Below are 8,870 nucleotides of genomic sequence, written 5' to 3' on the forward strand. Positions count from 1 at the left end.
ATTATTTCTAATAAATCCATTTTAATTGTACTCCTGTCTGAGGGTCTTGCATCTGGGTCCAGTACTCGTACAATCTGTCCTAACAGTACGAACTGGCCAGATATGGACCCAGCAGACCTTGACCAGGTCCGGGAGGCTATCCGGTTACAGGGGCAGCGTTTAGGGGGGCACGAGCAGGTTTTACACAGTCTCCTCGACAAGATGAACCAGCTCTCAGCCCAGTTCGCCCAGTCCTCCCTAACACAGACTGCGGTACCGGTTCAGTCTGTTGAGTCTGTGCCTCCTGCTTCGTCTGCCCGAGCCCTGGACGAACCTAATATCCCTCCGCCGAACAAGTACTCAGGTAACCCAGAGACTTGTAGGAATTTTTTCTCTCAGATTCAGTTAATCATAGAGGCTCAGCCACGGCGTTTCTCCAATGACTCTGCTAAAATAGCATACGTGGCTAGTTTATTGGAGGGTCCTCCCCTGAGTTATTTCAATGCCTTGTTGGAAAAGGAATCCCCAGTGGCTCGCTCCTATTCCAGATTATGTGCTGAACTTAAACGTGTGTATGATCACCCCGTTCGAGGACCGCAGGCTGCCTTACAGCTTATGAGACTGAGGCAGGGGGAGCGGTCCATTAGACAGTACGTGTGTGAGTTCCGTTCTCTGGCGGTGGAGTCTGAGTGGAACGAGAAAGCCTTAATAACTGCCTTTCAGTCAGGACTCACTCGATCCATCGGACGCGAGATGGCGCTCCGTCAGGAGCTAAGGACCCTGGAGGAGGTCATCGAATCTGCCATCCAGACCTCCGACCAGATGACCTTCTGGAACGCGGAACCTGCACGGTTCCGTCCGTCGTCCCAGGTGACTGAAGGCAATCCGACGACAAGTCTACCATTCCCGGTCACTGAGGCAGGAGACGGTCCTAAGGAGGAGACCATGCAGCTGGGTCGCACCCGTCTCTCTGCGGAGGAACATCGGCGCCGTCTTGTGGCAGGGCTCTGCCTCTACTGTGGTCAAGAGGGTCATCGGGTCGCTAACTGCCCCAGTAAGAACAAGTCGACCACCGGTGAGGACAGATTAATTAGTCGTACTGTGTGTGTTTCAGATTCTTCCCGTTTGCAACCTATGATTCTTCTCAGTTCTACCTCCCTGTCATTACAGCACCCCGTGTTAATAGACTCCGGTTCAGACGCCAATCTTATGGACATCAGCCTCGCCCTGAAACTGGGACTCGGTCTGACGCCCCTTGAAAGACCACTGGAGGCTAAAGCTCTAGATGACAGGTTAATTTGCCGTATCACCCAGCGCACCCAACCTGTTACTGTCCGGTTCCCTGACGGACACTCTGAATCTCTGTCCTTCCATGTGTACCAGTCTGAGGCTCACCCCCTTATTTTAGGTTTCCCCTGGCTCCAGCGTCACAACCCCTGTATGGACTGGAGCACAGGGAAGGTCCGGGCATGGGGGGAGGGGTGCGCCTCTTGTCTAGTGGGAGGTATTCAGTCTGAGCCAGTAGCCCAGGTTCCCCACACCACGGTGGCCTCTGTCCAGTCCTTTAAGGTGGACGAGGCGGATTTCCCGGCCCTCAGTAAAGTACCAGAACATTATCATGACCTGAAACTGGTGTTTAGTAAGACCCGGGCTACTTCCTTACCCCCACACAGACCCTACGACTGCGCCATAGACCTCCGGCCTGGAACCTGTCCCCCTAGAGGGAGGTTATATTCCCTGTCGGGTCCGGAGACCGCCGCAATGCAAAAGTATATTGATGAGTCACTGGCTGCAGGGTTAATCAGACCATCCTCGTCCCCTGCTGGGGCGGGTTTTTTCTTCGTAGATAAAAAGGATAAGACCCTTAGACCCTGTATTGATTACAGAGGACTTAACGAGATTACTATCCGTAACCGATACCCATTACCTCTGATGTCATCTGCTTTTGAGCTCCTGCATGGAGCCCGGATCTTCACCAAGCTGGACCTCAGAAACGCATATCACCTGGTGAGAATAAGAGAGGGAGACGAGTGGAAGACTGCATTTAACACTCCCAGCGGACACTATGAATACCTGGTAATGCCTTTTGGTTTGACTAATGCTCCCGCTGTCTTTCAGGCCCTAGTAAATGACGTCCTCCGTGATATGCTTAACCTGTTCGTTTTTGTCTATCTGGATGACATTTTGATTTTCTCCCCCGATGAGAGGTCTCACGTCCAGCATGTCCGTCAAGTCCTGAAGAGGCTACTCGAGAACCAACTGTATGTAAAGGCCGAGAAGTGTGAATTCCACCGGTCCTCTGTCTCCTTTCTTGGGTTCATCATTGGTGAGGGGAGTGTCCAGATGGACCCAGAGAAGGTCAGCGCCGTCAGGGACTGGCCCACACCTACATCTCGTAAAGAGGTACAGAGGTTTCTGGGATTTGCTAACTTTTATCGTAAGTTCATTCGGGGATTCAGCAATGTGGCTGCCCCCTTGCACTGCCTCACCTCTCCGAAGACTGTTTTCAGTTGGAGCCCCGAAGCCGAGGAGGCGTTTGGTCGCCTTAAGGAGGCTTTCACATCAGCACCGATCCTGTCCGTCCCTGATCCGGCCCTGCAGTTTGTGGTGGAGGTGGATGCTTCTGATGTGGGGGTGGGAGCGGTCATCTCACAGAAATCCCAGAAGGACAATAAACTTCACCCCTGTGCTTTCCTGTCACGGAGGCTGTCTCAAGCAGAAAGGAACTACGACATCGGGAACCGAGAGCTGTTGGCAATCAAGGTGGCGCTAGAGGAATGGAGGCACTGGTTGGAGGGCACAGAGGTCCCGTTCCTGGTTTGGACTGACCATAAAAACCTGGAATATCTGCGTTCTGCTAAACGTCTCAACTCCAGGCAGGCCAGGTGGGCTCTTTTTTTCACCCGTTTTAATTTTTCCCTGTCCTATCGGCCGGGCTCTAAGAATGGCAAACCGGACGCCCTGTCCAGAATGTTTTCTGCCACTGACTCGGTCATAGAACCTGAGACTATTTTACCGGAGGCCTGTGTAGTGGGGGCTTTTCAGTGGGCCATTGAGAAGTCTGTTAATGAGGCCCTTAAAGACTGTGACGTCCCGGAGGGGGTACCGCCGGGGCGGCTGTTTGTCCCTGTTTGTCTCCGTCCGCAGGTGATCCAGTGGGCTCACACGTCCAGGATGGCATGCCACCCAGGTGTTAGACGCACGACGTTCATCATTAAACAGCGGTTCTGGTGGTCCGGGATGGATAAAGAGGTGGCGGAATATGTGGCCGCGTGTCCCACCTGTGCATCCTGTAAGCCATCCCACGCAGCTCCTGCTGGTCAGCTACATCCCCTACCAGTTCCTAAGAGGCCATGGTCGGATATCTCCCTGGACTTCGTGACGGGTCTACCCCCCTCAGACGGTAACACCACTGTACTCACCATTGTGGATAGGTTTTCTAAGATGGTTCATTTTGTCGCCATGCCTAAACTCCCTTCTGCTAAGGAAACGGCTGAGGCCCTGTTATTCAATGTGTGTCGACTACATGGCTTCCCTAAGGATGTGGTGTCTGATAGGGGCCCACAGTTTGTGGCCCGCTTCTGGCGGGCTTTTTGTGCCCTCATAGGGGCATCTGTCAGTCTCTCCTCTGGATATCACCCACAGAGCAATGGTCAAACTGAGAGGGTCAACCAGATCTTGGAGACCGGTCTGCGTGTGCTGGCTTCTCATAACCCGGCCTCCTGGAGCCGTCAGCTGGTTTGGGTTGAGTTCGCACATAACTCGCTACCCTGTGCCTCATCTGGTTTGTCTCCGTTCCATATCGTGTATGGATATCAACCGCCCCTGTTTGCATCTTCGGAGAGGGAGGTCAGTGTTCCCTCTGCCCAGGCCCTCATCAGACGTTGTAGGAGGACCTGGATGCGGGCCAGACAGGCTTTATTAAAGTCGGTCGGCTACTATAAGACCATGGCGGACCGTCGCAGGACCCCGGCGCCGGCCTATCAGCAAGACCAGCGGGTATGGCTATCCACACGTCATCTCCCATTAAGGGTGGAGAACCGCAAGCTGGCGCCCAGGTTTGTTGGCCCATTTCCCATATCTAAGGTTATTAATCCTGTTTCAGTCCGTTTAAGGCTGCCCCGAACCATGAAGATCCATCCCACGTTTCATGTAAGTCAAGTCAAGCCTGCGAGGGAGAGCCGGCTGGTACCCCCCACTCCACCCCCACCGCCGCCTCGGCTCATCGATGGTGACCCGGTGTACTCAGTACGACGTCTCCTAGCGGCCCGCCGCCGTGGAAGAGGATTCCAGTACCTGGTGGATTGGGAGGGGTACGGACCAGAAGAGCGGTCCTGGGTCCCTGCGTCCTTCATCCTGGACCCGGAGCTCATCAGGGATTTCCATCATCGCCACCCTGAGGTTCCTGGGCCGTCTGGAGCCGTCCCTTGAGGGGGGGGTTCTGTCATATCAGTCCCTGGACTTTTTCTTGTTTTGTGTGTTTCCTGTTTTATTTTGTTAGTTTCCCTCATGTGTCTTGTCTGGTGTCTTTACTTCCTCTTTGTGTTCACCTTTGCCCTGATTACCTGCCTCCTCCCTGATTGTCTCCACCTGTGTCCAATTGTCTTCCCGCCCTCTTGTGTATTTAAACCCTGTGTTTCCCCCTGTTCGTTGCCAGTTCGTTTTCAACCCTTGGTGTGATAACTTACCAGCGTTTTTTGATCCTGCCTGCCTGTTGTGACCTGTTTTGCCCATCGACCTCCGATTCTGCCTGTTCCTCGTCTGCCTGCTTGTCTGTCTTCGACCTGGTTTGTCCATCACACCTGAGAATACGCCTGACCCCTGTCTGTTCCTCCGCCTTGGTGCCTTTTCCTGGTTTTGACCCCTGCCTGGACTATTGGTACGTGAGCCTGCCTGACCCTATGTACGTTTGCCTGTCTGATAGTCTGCCCGTGTATGACCTGGTCTGTCCACTGATTCTCCTTTGCTCTCTCCTAGTCGGGTTCCCCTCGTGTGCTCCCGGCCTGGGCCGTAACGAGGTTCACTTAAGATCCGAAGCCGAGACGATTACCCATCTCAGTCCAGCTGAAGATACATTCATTACCATACTGTGTGAACCTGTTACTCTGATTATTTCTAATAAATCCATTTTAATTGTACTCCTGTCTGAGGGTCTTGCATCTGGGTCCAGTACTCGTACAATCTGTCCTAACAGTATCCGGTTGGCATGGAACTTCGTCTCTAGCTTTCTATGGAACTCTCATTTCATTTCTCAGCATATATTATGTGATTACTGAGAATTTTGAGGATCTTGGGAACTACATTTTTATTCTCTGCACTTGGAAGAGGGGTTGAAGTCACCTGTGCTATATATACAGAATCTTCCTGAAACTGTCTATTTTTGTATTCATTGAAATGTCAGTAGACAGTTGTTGGCAGAAGTCAGTTTGAGCATATTAGAAATGTCAACAGTGTTCAAAAGACAATATTTTGTGTAGCTCTATCAGTCTGTTGTGCATATTATTAATTTGTTGTAAAAATGATTCACAGATTATAAGTTTTGATGACAGAGTTCTATTCTAACTTGAACTATCCTCGTGTGTTTAGCTTTAAGTTCTGAAACATAAGAGAGTTTTGATGCAATGATAAATGTAATAAGGGTGGGAATCTTCTACTATCTCATGATTTGATACGATTCCAATTTTTGGGGCTACAGTTCAAAACAATTGTCGATTCAAAACGATTTGATTCGTAATGATTTCTGCTTCCATCTATAAGTGTGCAAAGGAGCCTCATGATCTACCCCAGTCTGCTTTGCAAGACAGAATGACAAATGTAGACATTAAAATGCCTTTCTCACATTTCTTAACTTTTAAACATTTATCCATGCTTGGCAGGGAGTTTGGTGAGGTACAGCAGTGTGCATTGGTTTGCCGCTGTTGGCTAACTCGGCACCATGTCCTTCAGCTCTGGGTGATGCCTGTGACAGACTGGGCTCATGGAATCGCGTTGTATGTGACGCACGTTTATTGCATTTGGCATGCTATACGTACTCATTTTCATCCTTTCACGTGTTATTTAACACCATTTGATGGCATGTCAATGTGCTGGCCGCTAATCGTGCAAATCACTAACCCTAACTGTGCTAGCCGCTAATTGCTAACCGCAAACCCTACTTCCTCCATTAGTTTCCTCTTTGTTTTGGTGCTTTCTGCACATGCGTATGTTCCAGAACTGGCTGCGTGATGACGTCAGGACGTCCTGCATACAAAATGGAGGCAGACTGCTGGCGGATTTGTTTTGTTTTTTAAAATCGCTTTTGGGACATTTTAAATTAATTCTGAATTGAAGTAAATGAGAATTGCAATTTTTATATAAATTGTTTTCTGGCACACCCCTAATAAGTAATATACTATATCAGGTGCCAGGGGACTAAATTCGGGGGGGGGGGGTGTTAAGTGCCTTGCTCAAGGGCACATCAGCCAACAACTCTCCGCCAGTCCAGGGAATCAAACCGGCAACCCTTCGGTCACAAGTCGACTCCAGCCATCTAGGCCACAGCTGCCCCTCCATGTCCTCTAGGCAGCTCTGAAGAAGTGACATGTTTAGCTCCAGGGGTTTGTCTTATTGAATTGTGTCTACAGCTTTGATAGGGTGAGCCAAACCATACCGAACACTAGCCAAATATTAAAACAGCACTTAATGAACATCGGCAGGGTTTTACACCAACAACAAAACACAATAATGAATATGATGAAAACTAAAAATTACAATCCAGGAATCATTACACTATGTTAATGTAGACAGAAAAGAATTATTTAAGTTTTTACTTGTCTTTTTGCACTTTGTTTTTTGTATTTTTGCTGCAGTTAACACTATAATTCCCTCATGGTGGGATCAATAAAGTCACATCTTATTTTAAACGAGACTGCAATGATGAAAATAAAACTGGATTGGAAGGGAAAGTAAGGTGTTGGGTGGATGGTGTATGGATCTGCATTTTTGTGTCTGGGCACATCAGCAGATCATCCCAGATACGCAAACAAGGAAAATATTGTCACTGTCTGGTTCTCGTCTGTTTTTGTCCACTGTCATTCCCTCCCTGTTCTTTTTCTTCCTCTTTCTCTTTGTCTCACTGCCTCCATGTTTTTCCACAAAAGAAGTGATTTAACCTGTGTATATTTGTACTTCCAAGGCTCACAATGACGGGAGTTCAGTTAGAGCATAAATGCTTTCCATGTGTGTGTGTGTTTTGCCAATTATAAGTATATATTTATATAAGTGTTTTCTCAGTGATTGCGAGAGTTGGTGTTCTTGAGCAAAGTGCGTAATATAAGAAATGGTCCAGTGTGTTTTGCAAGAAGTGTGCTGTAGAATTGTTACTTTATTGTAAAGTAGAAAATGTGTTTGTACATTTGTTTTTTGTCTAGACATTGACTTTTAGTGTGTAAACAGCAGGGAAAGAACTATAATTCACAGTCACGACAGAAGTGAATACATACACAGAGAAAGCACAACACAACAGCTTTTCACCCCAAAGCATGAATTGTATTGCACCTGCTCCACTAACTCTTGAGTGAAATGTTGTTACACCACAGATGACGCCTCTTTTCAACATGGCTATAACCTAATTTTCATCAGAACCAGCAGTGCTCTGACCTGGACAAATAACAGTGGCCTGTCTGTGTTGTGAGATTGTCAGTGGCTCCTTTTTGCCAGAGCCGTTGCTTGACACTGTGGGGGCCCGAAAGGCGACTTCACACACCGTGCATAAATGTGTCATTGCACTGATAGTCACTGGCTGTCCGATTTAGTTCAACTGGGATTTCTGTTTCCTTTACACACATCAGGGGATGCTCTTATGTTGTTCCTAGGTTACCGTATGTATTCTTCACACAATTGCGTTTCCCTTTTTTTTTTTTTTTTGTAATTTTGGTCCGTCTTGGGGGCCCCTCTCAAGCTCAGCACCCTAGGCAATTATCTCGTTTGCCTACCATGTTGCGGCGCCTCTGCTTATAGCCAACATACCAACAAAGCCTTAGAGGCCAGTACCCAACTCATTGAACTAATTTACTAATCTTCACATCCAACTTTCTATACTGTACACGGACAGCTGCAGATACTCAGAGGCAGTGGTGTAGTCCAGGGTATACGGCGGTATACGGTGTACAGCTACTTATTTTTCAGTCAGGATTGCGTATACCCACTTCGTAAATCCCGCTCACATGCACCATTCAGTAGTATCTGAGCCTAATTGCCCATTTTTTCCCCTAGGATGGTGAAGCCATGACCCGCCCTACTCTGCCTCTAATTGGCTAGTACTCGGTGCCTACACTGATTAGATTGGTTAACTTTAGGCATGAGGACTGAGGAGCCAGTCAGAGGCAGAGTAGGACACGGGTCATGCACATGAAAAAACTACCACTGGCTACCTCTGGAACCTGATTGGACACCTGAGGTGCCAGTTCCACACCAGTTGATTGAGAGGTCACTGCACGTCCCATTGAAAGATGTGCGATTATTGGAAATGTGAACAAGAAAGGCAGAATAAATGTCTTTTAAGTGAGTGACACATATTGAGAGAACCTACTTTCATGGAATACATATTTCTGAGGTAAGTTTTAAGGTGGTTTCAAAATGAGTCACTGTTTTAAACTACTGGTCATATGACTGCACATTTAGAGAAGACATGTTGTCGTCAATAGTTCAACTATGCGAGCAGGCTAACGTCATGAAAGGGTAATGTCATGAAACGCTAAAGTTATGAAAGGCTAACGTTATCTTTTGTTTGCCTCATGTTGAATACATTTACATTCATGCAGCTGCTTGTGGGACCAGTAATACCTACAAACTGCTCTTGATCAAGTCATGATAATTTTATAAAAGTGAGCAAATACTACTGATGGATTTTT

Source organism: Sphaeramia orbicularis, chromosome 1, assembly GCF_902148855.1.
Source record: "Sphaeramia orbicularis chromosome 1, fSphaOr1.1, whole genome shotgun sequence".
Taxonomy (NCBI): Eukaryota; Metazoa; Chordata; class Actinopteri; order Kurtiformes; family Apogonidae; genus Sphaeramia; species Sphaeramia orbicularis.